Here is an 18,679-nt window from a genome sequence, read left to right as displayed (position 1 = left end):
GCACCTGTTTCCTTATGATTTGGTGGCGACCCATGACCTGGAGTCCAAATTAACTGCCCAGTGGTGTCCAGATGTTAACAGATACGATGCCAGTGATTTCAGCATTCATTGACTTGACCTGGGAACACACACATCAGATGAACAAACCCACCTTGTGAAAGCCAGTGTCCAGCTCCCTGATGCTGACGCTCAGTTTGATACATCGCATCACAATAGTAAGAAGGAGAATTTTAATGTTTTGGTTCTGTTGGCAGAAAAACTGAAATAGAAATCAAAATCAACCATGCACCACAACAGTGAGGAAGGAGAATATGGGAAGTCTTGGCTCTGGTGGTGAGAAAATTGAAATAGAAATCACAATCAACCATGCCCCACAACAGTGAGGAAGGAGAATATGGGAAGTCTTGGCTCTGGCAGTGAGAGAACAAATTGCAATCAAGATCAACCATGAAGAAATAAACAGGGCTTGTTCTAGTCCCTAGAGCCCTTGCATCATTGAGACAAAATCGACATCCAGTGATGTTCTTGATTTTAGCTAAAGCACGCTTCTAACCAGATGCTTCTAGAGAGTACATCAGAAGGAAGGCAAATCTCAGCAGGCACTTAGTTCTTCAGATGACGTCAGCATCTGCCTGTGGGACAGCAGTACAGCTCCAAAGGAAGGAAAAGTGATGGGTGCAAAGACCAGCTTGACAGGACACACAGCTGTAGAGGTTGCCTGGCATCTGTCCTGGACAGTAGTGCATGATCAGAAACTTAAGATTCAAGATAGCTAGTCAAACACGACTTCCAAACCAAGCCGCACAGAAGCTGCTCACACTACTGAAGGAGACTGCCTATTTCCCAGTCCTTACAGTGAGCTCATTCTCGCCTCAGGATCAACTGACCAGACTGCTGCCTCGTGGCATCTGAGTAATCTGAACCTCAATTGCATCCCTTTGAATCACATAAGGATGAAATACTCCCAAGTCCAGTGGTCACCTCACAATAAGACTATCTTGGCTTCTGGTGGGGCTGATTGTAGATGAGGTGCCTAAGATTTAAGTGGAATTGGAGAAGAACAGCCCAGAAGAAGCCAAAGATGGCCCACCGGAGTTGTTGATTATTCTTGGTGGTCATACAGCCAAGATTTCTGGATTCTCTTGGAATCCTAGTGAACCTTGGTTGATTTGTTCTGGATCAAGAGACAATATTGCGCAAGTGCGGCAGACGGCGATGACATTTATGATGTGAATACCAGAGGATGAGGATCCTAGACATGCCTGCACTTGTGATTTTAGACCCCCCCCCCTTTGGCTCTGAACCTTGAGATCAATTTAACACTGGTTTTGAGACTCAGACTTTGTTCAGCTATCCCTTTAATATTATTAACCCAAACTGGGTGTTTTCTAATCTTTCCTAAAATTGTTTTTAGATTTCACATATATGAATGTTTACCAAATGTGTATCTATGTACCACATGTGTACAGTGCTCTCAGAGACCAAAGACAACATCAGATCTCTAAAGGCTAGAGAGCTAGACTAAGAACCACTTAGAACTGAACGCAGGACCTCTGGAAGAGCAGCAAGTACCACTGAGCTTTCTCTCCAGTTACTACTATCTAACTCTTACCTGGGGGACTTCATTCAACAGAGCCACAGACTTGTATTTAATTTTTCTTAGGGAATCTTCTCGTAACAAACTCGGTAGTCTTTGACAATCCTGAAACTATCTCCATTTTGATTGACGTGTCTCATGACCAGGCCTGTTACTCTCCTTGAGTATAAATGCTTTTAATGGAGTAAATTGCTTTTCTATGTTAAAAAGAAAGTCACCATTCCAAGGACTACATGTTTTTGTCCCTACAAAGCATATATAGGTCCCGATGTAGTGGTTCACACCTGTAATCCCAGAATTTAGGAAACTGAGGCAGGAGGAACAACAGTTCCAAATTGTCCTGGGCTATAAAGCAAGACTATAAAAACAAAAAGCAGCAGTAGCAAGCCTGTGTGTTAAAACCCCAGCTCAAAAGATGATAGCATTAGCAGGTAAGGCTGTCAGGAGGGGATTTGGTTGAGATGACAGTTTTCTGGAGGGTATTTTTGCCCTTAGATCATAGTCCCCAGGGAACTGACCTGTCCTTCCCCCACATGTGGACACAGCAAGAGGACAGCCACCTACAAAGAAGGAAGATACCATGTGTCGGAGATACTTTTCTATTATGTGACAAAACATCATGACCAAGGCAACTCATAAAAGAGTTTAATCTGGGGCTTATGGTCCCAGAGTGTTAGAGTCCATAGCCTTCAGTGGGCAGTAGCCGAGAACTTGCATCTGATCCACAAGGATGAGTCAGAAAGAGAAACTGAGAAATGATATGGACTTTTTAAAGCTCAAAGTTCACCTTTAATAGAGATCGCTGTGATGGTGGTGGTGGAGGAGGAGGTGGTGGTGGTGGTGGTGGAGGAGGAGGAGGTGGTGGTGGTGGTGGAGGAGGAGGAGGAGGTGGTGGTGGTGGAGGAGGAGGAGGAGGAGGAGGAGGAGGTGGTGGTAGTGGTGGTGGTGGAGGAGGAGGTGGTGGTGGTGGAGGAGGAGGTGGTGGTGGTGGAGGAGGAGGAGGAGGAGGTGGTGGTGGTGGAGGAGGAGGAGGAGGAGGAGGAGGAGGAGGAGGAGGAGGTGGTGGAGGAGGATGAGGAGGAGGTGGTGGTGGTGGTGGTGGTGGAGGAAAAGAAGGAGGAGGAGGTGGTGGTGGTGGTGGAGGAGGAGGACGAGGAGGAGGTGGTGGTGGAGGAGAAAGTGATGGTGGTGGAGGAGGAGGTGGTGGTGGTGGTGGTAGAGATGGTGGTGATGGTGGTGACAATGGTGGTGGAGATAGTGGAGGTGGTAGAGGTGGTGGTGGTAGAGATGGTTTCTTCACCATAAAGTCTAAACACCAGTAAAGCCAGGTATGGTAGTACAAATATGTAATTCCAGTGCTTGGAAAATTTGGACAGGAGGATTGCAGAAAGTTCCAGGCCAACCTGGGATGCATAGCAAGCCTCTGTCTCAGAATAGCAAACAAGTGAAACAGCAGACAAATATTTGGGTTACTTATGTCTTTATCTTTCTAACACCCAAAGGACAATTAAATTAGATTAATAAAATATAAAGTAGGTGGCTATGTGTATGAAACCATTTGCTTTCATTTTTCTGGGTCATCTCACACTATGTATACATATTTAATTCAAATCCTGTCTCCAAAATATATCATAAATCCAAAAATCCCATCGGATTCTTTTACATTCCTTCAATGGTGCCTGATTAAAGATTACCTTATTTAAACCCAACACTATAAACAAAAATTCCAAGTTGTATTCATTTTTCTTCTCCATCATCTTTTAAGTTCACAGAATAATTTCTCGGGTTATTCCTAGAACCCTAAGCTCACAAAGCCTACGAGTCATAAGCCACCTGGTCCACACTGTCCTTCCAAATCATGGATCAGAGATACATGAAGCTACACCAGAAGTAAAGGCAGGAAGATCCCAAGTTTGAGGCTAGTATGAGCTACAGAGTAAGAGTCCCCATTTCATAAAAGAAAACAAAAAGGGGTCGCTGGGGCTGTAGCTCCCATGGTAGGTTCCATTGGCCTAGCATTCATGAAGCTATTGGTCTGACCCCCAGTGCTGCATAAACACAGCAGGGTAATCCCAGTGCTCCAGAGAGGAAGGCCAGGGGCTCAATTCAAGGTCATTCATAGCAAGTTTAAGGTCAGCCTGGGCTATAAGCAACTTAAAAAAAGAATGAGAAGGAAAAGAAGAAAATCAAGCATACATCTATTAAGCTGTATGATTATTCCTTCTCTAACTAAACACACTCTAATTATGATGAATTAAACATTCATATCTAGTTGAGTATATGCAAAACTAGTTTCTGCCTGCCATGTGAAAAGCTCGGTTCTTTAAGGTGGAGACTGTGTCTTCCCTTATCTTTTTATATTCTAAGCCCATGATCAGTCCCCTGGATCTAAGGCACTCAATGCTTGTTTATCTGTTACTTCTTATTAATAATCTCTGAGATACAAAACTATAGTACTTCTTTACGAGCCAAACAATGTAAAGATATACCCACCCGAAATCTTCACTCTTTGACCCAACTATGCCCATGTATTTCAATGTATTTCCTCTAAGAGAGTGGTTTGGAGTGTTTGCCTCTTTGCAGAGGTTGCATCTAAACCTTCAGCTCGTCTGGTCAATAGCCCTCAGTATGTTTGGACTCCCAAGCAGACACACCTTCATTTAAGGAGGTGATGGACAGTCTCCAAGATGGTCTCTTATGACATCCTCCCAACTGATGGAATTGCAGGCCTGTAGTAACAGGTCCAACTCTTAAATGAGACTTAAATAAAGAGGTGGGGATGAGTGAGACAGCTCAGTTGGTAAAGTCACTTATTGCCAACACTGATAACCATGGGGCCCCCACCTGGTGGAGAATCACTCCCACAGGTTTTCCTCTGACCTAAACACACACACACACACACACACACACACACACACACACACACACACACACACACGGGGTGGGAGTCTGAAGTACAACTAAAATCCAAAGTTATTAGTGTTTCTATGGTTTAAAATTTCTGTGAAAGGGGAACTGGAGAGATGGCTCAGTGGTTAAGAGCACAGGCTGCTCTTGCAGACGGACTGGAGTTTACCCACATGGCAGCTCACAACTGTCTGTAACTTCAGGTCTCACATGCATACATGCAGGCCAAAGACCAGTGCACAGAAAATAAATCTTTGAAAAGTTTTTTCATGTGTGAGAGAAAACAAATAGGAAGGGAAAATAAATGCAACTAATGAGAAGAGGAAGTTAACCATTTTTCCTCAGTATACTGAAAAATTGTTAAGTGGTTATAATGGAATTCACGTGCCTCCTTAAATACATCACAATCTCCGGATGATATGTAAGACAATGGCACCAAATGTAATATGAATGTCTATAGATCCAGCACTTAGTACAGGAAAGGGGGAGGAGCTGGTATTCAAGTCATTCTTGGCTAGCTGCCACAGCCTAAGCTGAACTATAAGAGATTTTACTTCAATAACTGAAAGCCAGGTGTGGTGGAACAAGCCTTTAATTCCCGGTATTCAGGAGACAGAGGCAGGTGGATCTCTGAGTTCAAGGCTAGTCTTGTCTATAAGTCAATTTCCAAGACAGCAAAAGCTACACAGAGAGACCCTGCCTTGAAAACATTAAAATAAAATAAAAATTTAAAAAATTAAAAATCTATAAAAATTAAAAACAAAAACCCACCCAGATAATGGTTGTCCCCACACCTGTTGTCCTCATGTGTGCTTAGGTCCAATGGTACTGCACTCACTCATGGAGTTGTTGCAAGGACCAAATGAGATAACTTGTACACTCAGTACCTGATAGGTACCATTGATGGAGTTTTTTTTAATCTAGGTGAGTAGGATACTAGAGAGAGAGGAAAGTATCAGTGTTTCCATGGTGATCATCCAACTCTGAGTCCCTTTCCTTCAATTCTCTAACTGCCTCTTTCCCAAAACCTCACCATGATGGGTCCTGTTCCAAGCACCTACAAAGCTTTGTAGAAACACAAGATGTCAGGGCTTGGGAGATAGCTCAGTGGTTAAGAGTACTAGCTCTTCTGAAGAACCAGGGTTCACTCAGCACTCACACGGTGGTGCACACAATTGTCTGTAACTCCAGCCCCAGAGGACCTGGTATCTACACATGGGCAAAACCCCAAAGTACACAAAAAATAAATAAGTAAATCTTAAAAAAGAAAGAAAAAGCAACATGTCAGGCTGCAGTGATGGCTCAACAGTTGAAAGCACTTGCTGGGTTTTTTGCCGGGTTCAGTTCCCATCACCCACATGATGGCTGTAACCATCATGTGACTCAAGTTTCAGGGGCCTGATGCTTTCTTCTGACTTCTGTGGGTACCCGGCAGGCACATGGTGCATGTACATACACAGAAGGAAAGCATTCATATACATAAAATAAAGTCTGAGACAAGAATTTAATTTTTAGAAAAGGAACAGAGTAAGCTTCTGCAACAGCATCTCCCTTTCAGTCTTTCCTCTTCCTGTTCTGAGCAGAGCCATGCTGTAAGGCAGTGGAAGCCGGACCAGTAGTCACCGATTCAGACCTGCACCACTGTCTGGCAATCTAAAGAGAATCCAGTGGCTGAACAGGAAAGAATGGTGAACCAGGCATTATCATTCTCCAACAATCAAACAAGCAGCTCACAATGTCTATAATAGCTTCATTCAGATAACAATATCCTGGTCACCTGAGAAATGTCTAGGATGTTGTTTAGTTACCATGGTGATTAGCCTGTGAAAGAGTTCTCAGACATGCATTCTCTCAACGTACTCATAATTCTGATGAGGATGCTGCTCGTCCTGCTGATGATTTCAATGTGGTCCAAAGATCCCACTCTGCTAGTGGTTCATCTCATTGGAAACCTCTTGACACCCCACTGCCCCTACAAGGGCCATTGCTTCAAGGTCATGTCACATGAGTAGCACTTCAGAGCAGCTGATCATCTGTGATAAAGTATGACTTTAGCTAAATCAGATACCACTGGGACCCATCTATACCTTGTGACATCAGAATGTGGCTCTATCCTGTCCTGTCTGATTTAAGATGCTTGAGGAATGACATTATTTGGAAAACGAATCCTAAATCAAAACATTTTTGGATAATAATCTGGGATTAACTCAGGGTGATGCCAATCTGTGTTTTTCCACATTGTTCATTTAAAGGATCTTTTCTTTCTTTCTTTCTCTCCTATACTACTGGAAGGAGCTGATAGACTTATGTCATCCTGGGTCCTATTACAGACACAAGTGAATTGTCTTCTTGGTAAACACCAGTGCCAAAGAGCAGACATTAATTTCTATTCTTATTGCAAGGTCATCAAAACTCCATTTTTTATTATATTTTGATGGTTGGACTGAGCAGGACAGTTGATTCCGATTTTATTCGCTCAGGTCATTTTGTGCCATGAGGGATAATTCTATAATCATTTCAAATCGTTCATTTGTTTTGGAATTATAATGAAAATGATATAGAAAGATTCTTCTTAACATAGTTTGGAATATTTATCGATATTGAGATTTACATTTTACTCTCTTATCAAATCTTTTTCCTCCTTTTTTAAATAAAGAGACATAGCTCCCGCTGGCTTTAAATTACTTAGTAGCTAAGGATGTCCTTGAACTCCTGCTTCTGCCTCCATAGTGCTAGCATTGCAAGTCTGTGTCTCCATACTCACTTTTGCACTCAACAGTAAGAGACCTTTGTGGCTGGGCAGTGGTGGCTCACACCTTCAATCCCAGCCCTCTCAGGAGGCAGAGTCAGTAGTTCGAGGCCAGGCTGGTCTACAAAGCGAGTTGCAGGACAGGCTCCAAAGCTACAAAGAAACCCTATCTCAAAAACAAAACAAAGAAGAAGGAGGAGGAGGAGGAGGAGGAGGAGGAGGAGGAGGAGGAGGAGAAGAAGAAGAAGAAGAAGAAGAAGAAGAAGAAGAAGAAGAAGAAGGAGAGACTTATTAATTATTGCTTTTATATTTTAATATTTTATATTTTCCTATGAGCTAGCTGGGTGACATTAAATTACACAACCGTGGAAATTTTACTGTGAAGGTGTTAAAACTTCCCTTTCCAGAAAGCTGACTTTTATTTGTCACTTGCAGTTTTTCTCCCATCTCTTCCTGTCTCTTCTCTCCTCTGGTCTATTTCTTCCCTTTGACTGTTATCCTCAGATCTTTTTCTTCCTCTTCTTTTCTTTTACTAACAGTGTCAAAGGTGTTTTAATTGCCCACTGAAAATGATCTTAAAACTTACACTGCATGTCATTTTTGAGAATTAATATTTAAGAAAATTTCTTTTGCCCAACAATAGATATTAAAATATCTCTATAAAAACAGGATTAAAAATATCCTGGTGATTTGAGCACTTTTTTTTTTTATCTTTTCTGGGATATTATCAGTTGACAAGTCACCAACCGCCAACATTAATGTACACGAGGTGACAGATGTGTTAATTATTTACTGTGGTCGTCATTTCATACACACAAATACCAGATCCATACGCAATGGTTTAAGTGTGTCTCCCAAAGAGACATGTATCAGAATCCTGATGCCTATCTGGTGGTGTTACAGTGGGGGAACCTTTAACACAGTGGTTCTCAACTTGTGGGTCACGACCCCCATACTGTTCACATATAGTTAGATTAGGATTCATAACCGTAACAAAATTACAGTGTGAAGTAACAACAAAATAATTCTATGATTAGGAGTCATCACAGCACAAGGGACTGAATTAAAGGGTCACGGCATTAGGAAGGTTGAGAACCTCTGCTCTAAGAGGTGGAAGGTCATTGTAATTGCCACACTTGGAAGATAAGGAACATAATGAAATCCCCTGGGAACCTGGAGATCCCTTCACACACTCCGCCTTCCCACACGTAGCCCTTAGACCTGTTTTTCAGTATAAGTGTGTCAATGTCACTGCCCTTTACTAAGGACCTCCAAAGATGGATGTCAAAATAAGACTCTTTTTGTTGTTGTTTTCTGAGACAGGGTCTCCCTATGTTGCCCTGGCTGGCCTAGAATTCACTACATAGACCACGTTGGCCTCAAACTCACAGAGATTTCCCCTAAAGGCACATGCCATCACACCCAGCTCAAAATAAAGCCTCTCCACTTGATCTGCCATCCAGTACTCCACCCTCAGCCTCTCACCTTTATGACGTAGTCAGCTACCGGTCTTGTTTTGATTTGTATTACATTTGCATTTATTTGGGGTGGGGCATGCGGAAATCAAAAACAACTATCAGCAGTCTGCTCTCTCCTTACGCCGTGTGAGTTCTGGAGACTGAACTCAGATTGTCAGGTGTGGTGGCAGTCACCTTTACCCTCTCAGCCACAGGGGGCTTTGCCCAGCCTTGGGTATTCTGATATGGCAACATAAAACGAATTCTAATACACCGAAATTAACACATGGCATTTTTGTCATTTATACCTCAATAAAGCTAGAAGAAAAAAGACATAAGCTTGAATCTAGTTTCTGCCTCTTAAATGGTCTCTTTTAACTTCGGTTTCCTCACCCACAAAATAGAAGTAAGAGCTTCCTTACTTTTTTGTTGTTGTTTTTCAAGACCGAGTTTCACTGTGTAGCCTTGGCTGTAGCTCGTAGAACAGGCTGGCCTTGGACTCCGCCTGTCTCTGGAGGTTAAAATGTGCGTGCCACCCCTGCCCGGCTAGCTTCCTCACTAGCGTGGAGGTGGCAAACAAATGTAATGACAACAAACGCTTAGTGTGGTGTCTGCCACGGCAAACATTCGATGAATTACAGTGTCTAATCGTTGCTATTCTCATCTTAGATGCTTACTTTGGCATAGTCAGAAGGCCTGTTCTGCTCATCCATCTTTTTGAGTGAAGTTGAGGACTAGTCTGAAAGATTGAAGCTATATCCTAGGCATATGCAAGAGCCCTTTGTGCCCCACTCAAGAAATGAACAATCATCACCTCGGGATACACTGTGGAGAGAGAAAACTGACAGTAGCTGACAGGCCACAGGGGAGTGTGGAATGACGGGAGGTTTTAGCATGAGGAAGAAAAAAACATATAGAGAAGCTACAGTTTGGGGTAATACTTCAAAGGTAAAATACGGGAGTGAGGAGAAGGTAGAAGCATGTTGAGTGGAGAAGGCATCCATGAGATCACATGGGAAGGCAGCTCTGCATGCCGCAAACACGACTGCCTAGCTGACGTGAGGGTTTGATCTATGCTTGATTTTATCTAAAGGCCAAGCTGCGATGGAAGGATGCTCCAGAAAGTAACCAGTTACCCAGAAGGCAGTTACCCAGATGGCTTATGAAAAAATTGCCAGCTACCGCTGGGGATAAATAACGGCACTATATTTAATCATCTGCAACGTTTCTCCCTCCGCTTCTCATCCACATGGGATCTCAAAGATGACTGATTTCTCTCTGGAGGTGGACAGGACAGACCATTCTACAAGCACTTCAGCTTCCTCGGGGAAACAGGAGCAAACATCCTATGACCTTGAATAGTCACTTAGGACTCTGACTCAGCCCCGGGAATCTAAGTAATGTCACGATAATTAGCCAGGGGACAGCCCTAACCACCAGGGTGCTCCACAATTTGGAGTCCAGGCTTGCTCAGTTGTCAATCGGGGCCTTTGGATATAAAGTTGGCACAGTCAGAAAGTGTCTAAGGAATATGCGGAAAGGAATGTTTTGGGAAGAGAAGGAGGCAGGGAATCTGAATGCTGTGCCGGATTTCCCTTCTTCGTGCTATTTCTATAGGATGGGGAGAACACTGTGGCCAACTGCCCAGGGCCCCTGGAGACTCTTAGTAACGAGTCTACTCAGGCCAGGGCTTTCTAACTCCAATCCCACATTCACACTAACCTGTCTGATGGCTTGGTTGGTGTCCCGGTCTATTCCAGGCCCCTACCAAGTGGGAAATACTGGGTTACCCCTAGACAGACTCACCAAAAGATGACACAATTCCTGGAATCAAGAAAGTGAAACTGGAACAGACTCAATTTCCTTTCTTTTATAACTAAAAATTTTAGTTAGCATACAAAACAATGGGTTTCATTATGATATTTTCATGTAAAAAAATTGCGTAATTCATATTCATCCCCCAACCCAGTTCTCAGAAAACACGTTATACACTACATGTCAACTCCTGAACAGGTCCTGAGCCACAGAACCTTAAGACCCTTCCTAATCATCAATCCAGCCCTGGGTAAATTTGCCTTACCATTTCAAGTATGACATATAATTTAAACCCTTTAAGCCGCTGTCATATTTATTGCCAATCCCAATTTCTCTTAAAGTCAAATCTCTAGTTTCCAACTGCTGGTATGTAAATTAAAATTATCCTTAGTTCTTTTTTAAACAAAAATTATTATTTTTGTAAATGTGTATGCATGTTTGTTTCTGTGTGTATTTGTACAGTTGAGTGCAGGTGTCTGCAGAGGCCAGAGATTTTGGTTTCCCCAGTAGCTGGAGTTACAAGTGGTTATGAGCCTCTTGATGTGGGAACTGAGGCAAAACTTGTGCCTTTTGTAAGAGCAGTAGGCACTCTTAACCACTGAGCCAATTCTCCAGCACTATCCTTGGCTGTTCTTCAAATTCCAAGTACTTAAAACCAAATATTTTGGCATCAGCAAGATGGGTCAGGAGGAAAAGGCATTTATCACCAAACCTGACAACCTGAGTTCAATCCTTGGAACCACATGGAAGGAGAGAGCTAAGTATTCCGGGTGGTCCTTTGACCTCCACCCTCCTCCTGTGGCATGTCTGTGCTCTCCCATACCATGCACCAAGTAAAACCAATCATACAAACAGAAACCAAATACTTTGCCTTCTTCCTCTCCCCCAGCTCCACCCACAATCTCATCTGAAACGATGAAAACTTGCTCACCTTTCCTCCACAGCTAGGGTGTTTAACACCAACACTATTTGTGAGCTAGAAACTCCAAACTCCACTGCTCGTATCCCTTTCTGTCCTTCTGCTCCATCCAGTTGGTAGCCAGGGCCCACTGGTCAGACAACGGACCCTTGAATTTATTCCCACCACTGGTGGACGGCCATCTTATCTTCTCAAGTCTGGATTTCTGTATCATTTCCATCCTTTGCGATGACAAAGGTGTATAGATATGCCTCAACTTCAATGATCTGATTTACCCTTTTGAATTATTACTTATTTATTACGGGGCTGGGGACATGTGGCACAGAGCACATGAAGAAGTCAGACGAGAACTTGTGGAGTCTTACTCTTTGAATTTTTTTTTTTTAAGACATGGATTCTGACAATGAAACTCATGTCATCAGGCTTGCCCCTTTGAATGGACATTTTAAGACTCTCCCGTTGACACAGTTACCTTCGTCTACAGTGTGTAACAGAAGATGGCCTTGAACTCCTGATCCTTCTGCCCCCACCTCCTAAGTGCTGGCACTACAAGCATGCACCCCATCCAGCTTGCTTTCAGATGCTATCCGCTTCACATAAAAATCCTTCCCATGCCACTCAAATGCTTTGTGTCTGCCCCCCCAAACAGCTCTTCCATCTTCCCTCTCCTGCATGCAAATGCTCCAGCATGATGCACAGTCATGCTCTGGTCCTGTGCTCACTCTGGACCTTTGGCCTAGAATCTTCTCCTGCTGTTTCATTGTTTTTAATGTGAGCATTTCCTATGAATAGCTCCCTGATGCCAGCAGGAAGAGAAACTGCTCTCCTCCTTGGCTCCTCCTTGGCTCTGTAAACTGTTGTCTTCCATTAGCAGCCCCACTTAGAACCCCCTGATAACTAAAGTTATGTTGTAATCATCTGGCAGAGGCTGGTGAGTCCAGATACTTGGGCAGCTGCGGTTGGAAGGTCTCAAAGTTCAAGACCTGCCTGAGTGTGTGAGTTTAAATGCAATTGGCTCCCATAATCTCACAGGGAGTGGTACTATTAGGTGTGGTATTGTTGGAGTGGGTGTGGCCTTGTTGGAGGAAAAATGTCACTGTGGGGGTGGGCTTTGAGATTTCCTATGCTCAAGATAAGGCCCAGCATCCTATTGTTTCCTGATCAAGAGGTAGCAGAAGACACGTCACCATGCTCCCCATCATGATGATAATGGACTAAACCTCTGAAACTTCAAGCGCGCCACCCCCAACTAAATGTTTCCCTTATAACAGTTGCTATGGTCATGGGGTCTCTTCACAGCTGTAGAAATCCTAAGACACTCAGCTACAGAAGTTCAAGGCCAGCCTGAAACCCAGTGAGACCCTGTATTGAAATAAACAAAGCAAAAGAGGTGCTGGGGAAGTAGCTCAGTAGCCAAGCACTCGCCTTGCGCACAGTAAAGCCTAAGTTAGATCCCTTTTAAAAAGTGTCAGTCATCTTTGCAGCCCCAGTGCCTATCATGTGTGGGAACTCTGTACAAAATGCTGATTGAGCCGGGTGGTGGTGGCGCACGCCTTTAATCCCTGCACTCGGGAGGCAGAGGCAAACAGACTTCTCTGTGTTTGAGGCCAGCCTGGTCTACAAGAGCTAGTTCCAGGACAGGCTCCAAAGCTACAGAGAAACCCTGTCTCGAAAGCCACCCTGGATTTCAGTGACAACTGCCTGACATTTCCACCCCTCAAACAACCTGAGCCAGGCCTCCCATTTGAAAATAGGCATTATTCTGAAATGCTTTGTCTTTTGTTGACAAATACACTTAAAGTTCTATTTGGGCCAAAGTTATTCTCCAGCCAATATAAAGGGCATGGTGGTCAGTGTCAGCCTCATTGTGTGGAACATCATTAACTTCTCTGATCTCAAACAGCAGAAAGAAAAGAGAAACCCCTGGGTGGGAAGCCCTCTGGAGACCAGCAGCCACTCACTGTGCTTTTCTGGCCATTATTACTTTTTTCTTGAAATAAGCCTATTTTTCATTGATTATTGTTGTCCCCGAAGGATTGGAAGACGTAAAGCAAGACAGTGGATGAGTGAGACAAGCGGTACACGCTTTGTGGCAATAATCAATTACCAAACACTGAATAAAATCTCAAGAAACAATGATCAATGAATAATTGTCTTGCTTTAGAATGTCTGTATGCTGTACTTCCTGGTCCATGTAAAAACAGTAACATGGGATAGGGACGCTGCTCAGTGATAGAGAACCCAGAGTGTAAGGAGCCCCGGGTTTGATGCCAAGCAAGTACCACCAAAGCAGCAGAGACAATTTGTCGCTTGAATGATAACAACAAAATAACTTTTTTTTATCTTATTTTGCTGCCTATGAATATTCTTGAAGAGAAAAGATAGGCACCTGGAGAACTTGTTCAGAGGCCTATGCAGATGGATTAGGGAAAGGTGCTTGCTGCCTAAGCCTCATGACCCAAGTGAAGGTGCTCAAAACCCCTGTAAAGGTGGACACTGTGAACTAACCTCCACACGTGTCCTGTGCTATGCACAAGTGTGTCTGTACACACTCACATACACACACCTGTACACACAATAATAATAAATCTTGAAAACCGTATTCCTTCGGGCTGAGTGGTGGTGGTGCACACCTTTAAGCCCAAGAGACAGAGGCGGGTAGATCTCTGTGAGTTCGAAGTCAGCCTGGTCTACAGTGTGAGTTCCAGAACAGCTAGGGATACAGAGAAACCTTGTCTCAAAAAAATCAAACAACCAAAAAAAAAAAAACTGTTCAGAACTATTTTAAATTTACAGTTGACTTCTGACTTACTTAAAATTTGATATTTTTAATTGTGTGTGTGTGTTTGTGTGAGGGCAAGCAGGTGCCTTGGAGGCCATAGGTATTAGAGCCCCGACAGATGGAGTTAGAGGTGGTTGTGTCCCCCCATTGTGGAAGATGGGAAGTAACTTGGGTCCTCTTCAAAATCAGTACAAGCCCTTAAAGGCCCTCTCTCCACTCTGACTTACTTTTAAAAACACCTTTTGTTGTTTACTATGATAAAATTCTTCCCTGTCAACAGCTGTTGACTGAAGTCTATTGAGACACCAGTGCTCGCGGGAGAGGATGCCAATGATCACCAAGCATCTGTCGGAGACAATGCTGCTGTGTGTGCCTGGAGAATCAGGGCCATTGTCTTGCTCAATCTGTTTGCAGTCACTGAGCTCATCAGCTAAATCCGATGGACTGACAGAGAACTCAGACATGAGGAAGGAATGGTAATGTAGCAAGCCAGGCAGTAACTGGTTTGCCCAGAGCAGTCAGAGGCAGGACGGCATCCAGCCAAGTCACAAAACACAGGGCAGACTCCAAGACAACTCTAGGAAAGAGAACAATAGCTCTTGTTTTCAATCTGGGGTGAATTATAGAAACAAGAAGATATGGCTACCACACGGCTGTGCGTACTAGGCATCTACCATCAGGCTGTAGCTTAAGCAGCTTCATACTATCACAGGCAGAGAGTAGATAGAAGATGCCCACCGTGATCCCAGGAGCAGCAGGCCCAGGAACCTAGCAGTTCTCTTCATTAGCCAAGAGGTCTAGAAGCAAGTCGTTGTCTCCCACCCAAAATGATGCTCAGACTTAAAGTCTGGCTCAGGACCAAGACAAGGCCTCTATCCTCTCAATTCCTCTTGGGGAAATAACTTCCTACGAAGGGCACTGTCATAGATAAGATTGTGGAAGGAGATTATAAGTGGGGGGAAGGGGCAACAGCAGATAATGAGAGAGGAAAAGACAAAATACCACTTATTTTCCTTGTGTGTATGTGTGTGTGTCTGTGCGCGTGCGCGCGTGCATGCATATGTGTGCGTGTGTGTGTGTGCATTCTGTGTGACAAAACTTTTTCTGGGGAGATGCAACACACACATCTATTCACCCAAGATGAATAGATGCCCATGACAGACCAAAGTATAGACACCACTAAAGTCCAACATGGTGAACCAATAAGTTTTACTGGAGTTACTTACAGGAGTACGGGTGAGGGGTTATTTACCAGAGCAGAAATGACTCGAAGACAGCTGCGTCACCAAGGTCCACCCCGGCAGAGGTGAGAGCTCACAGAAGCTGGGAAAGCTGGAGCCCACTGCACAGCCTGGCAGCTCAAAGGGTGGGAGAGGAGTGTCCCAAGTTCTGCTTCTTCTGGGCACGGGTCTGGTCTCAGTCTTCTTCGCAGCCCAGCTTCCTTTTCTGAGAAGGAGTCTCAGCTTTTACTGCTTCCTGTAACAGGGAGGGTCCTAATGAATCCAGTTAGTTTCAGGGACTCCCTGAATATATTTGAGTTGTTTACCATTCTGCAGTATGGAATGTTTCAGTTTCAGAGAAAATTGCTATATAACTCTGTGTGTGTATGTGTGTGTGTGTGTGTGTGTGTGTGTGCTCAAATGAGGATGCCAAGCATTGCTAAGCATCTTCAGAAAACAATGGTCTTGTGTGTGCCTTGACGGTTTGAAAGCTGAAGCGGGACTGTTTGGTGAAGGAATTGGGGCCGGTGAGAAGTAGAAGGGCTAAGGGAGAACAGCAGGGCTGAGGGAGATATGAGCAGGATACACATATTGTGTGTAAGTGTCTAAAATATCGTAACGAAATCCATTGTTTCTTACACTAAATTAGTTTCAGGCTCTGGAGAGCTAGCTCAGGGGTTAAGCGTAGTTGCTGCTTGCAGAAAACCTGAATTTGATTCCTAGCACCCACAAGGTGGCTCACAACCATCTGCAGCAGTTCCATGAAATCACACATGCATTTGGCCTCTGAGGGATGCTGTGCCTGTGTCGTAGCTCATGTAAAAACACACATATACTATGAGAATGCATTTAAAATTTTAATTTAAAAGTAAAAAAATAAGCTGGGTGGGGGTGGTCCACATCTTTAATCCCAACACTCAGGAGGTAGAGGCAGGAGGATCTCTCTGAGTTTGAGGCCAGTCTGGTCTACAGAGTGAGTTCCAGGGCAGCCAAGGCTACACAAAGAAACTCTGTTTCCAACCCAAAAAGTCAAAAACGAAGGAGGATGTAGTAAATTAAAAAGCCTTAACCTGGTGTGATGACTCACACCCGCAAACTAGCACTTGGGGGGTAGAAGCAGGAGGATCAGGGGTTCAAGGCCAGCATCAAGTACAGAGCAAACTGTACTTGGTGGGGCTACATGAAACTGTAAAAGAAATGAAAAGAAAAAATTCCTGCCAGGCAGTGGTGGTGCACGCCTTTAATCCCAGCACTCGGGAGGCAGAAGAAGGTGGATCTCTATGAGTTTGAGCTAGTTTCAGGAAAGGCTCCAAAGCTACAGAGAAATCCTGTTTTGAAAAACCTTAAAAAAAGAAAGACAGGAAGGAAGAAAGGAAGGAAGGAAGAAGGAAGGAAGGAAAAGAAAAAATTCCTACCTAGTTTATATAACAGTTCAGATTTAATAACAACTTTTTCAAGAGTCTTTCCACACTCCAAAGTGCTGTACAGAGGTAAGGAAGAATTGGGCCTAGGGAACCCCCTTTCTTTCCTATCTATCATCCAACACTGAGTACCCCCTCATTGGGCAGGGCTATTTGCAGAGGTCCTAGTGGACCCTCACTCTCCCAGAAGTTCTCATCCAGTAGGGAAATGCACACAATAAATAACCAACTTAGCACATTACAGATTACAGAATAGAAAGCAATAAATGCCTTAAGGAAAAAAAGACTACCTACACACCTGTAGGATGAGCGGAGGACTGGAGTACCGAGGGTGGAGACTTTGATCTTTAAAAAAACAAGAAATGGGGGGCGGGGGGGTGATGTCTGAGTCAAGGCCTGAAGCTGAGGAAGGAAGACAATAGAGTTCTAGGGGCAGAGGAGGCAGCCAGGCCAGAGGAACGTTGAGGGGTGAGAGGCTGAAAAGGCCCTGTCATGAAGAACTTTTATGTAGAGTCTCCTGTTCCTGCTCTGACTGGTTCTGTCATAAAAGCTACCTAATGCACCTTTACTTACAGGCGGAGGCCAACATTCATGCTTATCACTGACATCTTGCAAAGCAGTCACACAGAAACCGGAAACGCAAAAGATCAGCGGAAAGCAGATGATGCCTGAGACTTAAGACTGGTTTCCCCAGAGCCTAAGGCAGAGTCTGGTATCTATCTGTTGGCACACCGTCAAAGCTCGTCACGTAAATGAATGGAAAGACAATCTACCAGGCAAGGAGCAAACCTGGGGCTTTGAGAGAGGTGACCCTAAGGCGGTAGTATCTAATCCCTTCCACGTGGTGTGGCCGGGGTCTGACTAGAGGGCACTCCCTTTAGATGCCAAAGTTGTCAGCCTCTGAGGCATGCCCATGCTTAGCGCACGCACATATCCCTCCTCCCCGGCTCACTGTGCCTGCCTTGCACCCCTGTGCGCAGCGTAAAGCGCATCGGTCCCCACGCACTCCACACACACAGTGCGGACACGCACACTCTCCTCGACCACGCTGTGTGTCACTTTCACACAGATTCTCAAGTCCCTGCACTTCCTCCTACCCCAACCCCCACCCCACGCGCTGAAGTTCTCCCGCCTCACACCCACGCCTGCGCACAGACCGGGGAAAGGGGGACGCCTGCGCACCAGTGGCGGCTCGGAGAGGTCGGTCGCCTTGTAGGGCAAAGTCTCAAGTGGATTTAGGGTTCCTGGTGCCTTGTTTTGAGACTGTGGGTAGGCGCGATCGTGTGGATTCGCTTGTTTGCTCCCGCGAACGTGACTAGGAAGTGGGGAAGGCGAGGAAGGGCGCGGGGTGCTGGGGGACCCGCAGAATCTCCTGCCGCTGTGTGCGCCTGTGCGCCCCGGACTGGGTCGAATGAGCGGACCTGGGAACCGTCCTGTTGTACAGGCTTGGTGCTCACTTTCTGTCCGTTCTGATCTGGAGGACTTTGATCGCTGGAAGCTGTGAATTTGGTGAAAAGAGAAGAGGGCCTTAGCTTGCAAGTTGTAGCACTTGGGAAACTGAGGTCGGAGTATTGCAAGTTGAAGCCATTTCTGGGTGGCAGTGTGAGATCCTCCTTCAGAAGAAAGAAGAAACAACCGTGGTTGAATGCTCTATCTCTGCCATTTCCAGGTGGTTGACAGGCTTCAGTTTCTTGTCTGTGAACGTCTGGAACACCAGCACGTGTGAATTCTCAGCCATGCGGACTATGAACTGGATGTCTGACAGACAGTGGGAATAAACAAAACAAACCCTGTTTCTTCTTAGGGGCTGCT

At 44.7% G+C, this 18,679-nt stretch overlaps 1 pseudogene; it reads left to right on the top strand.

Annotated features, from left to right (window-relative positions):
- The first annotated feature begins 283 nt into the window (after positions 1–283).
- Positions 284–18,083, top strand: LOC121460686 (annotated as a pseudogene).
- The last annotated feature ends 596 nt before the right edge of the window (positions 18,084–18,679 follow it).

This window comes from Microtus oregoni, unplaced genomic scaffold (assembly GCF_018167655.1).
Source record: "Microtus oregoni isolate MIOR12 unplaced genomic scaffold, Mior012 000021F_ref0000039, whole genome shotgun sequence".
Lineage (NCBI taxonomy): Eukaryota > Metazoa > Chordata > Mammalia > Rodentia > Cricetidae > Microtus > Microtus oregoni.
The sequence above is the reverse complement of the archived record's forward strand: the minus strand, read 5'-3'. Positions and strand labels throughout refer to the sequence as shown.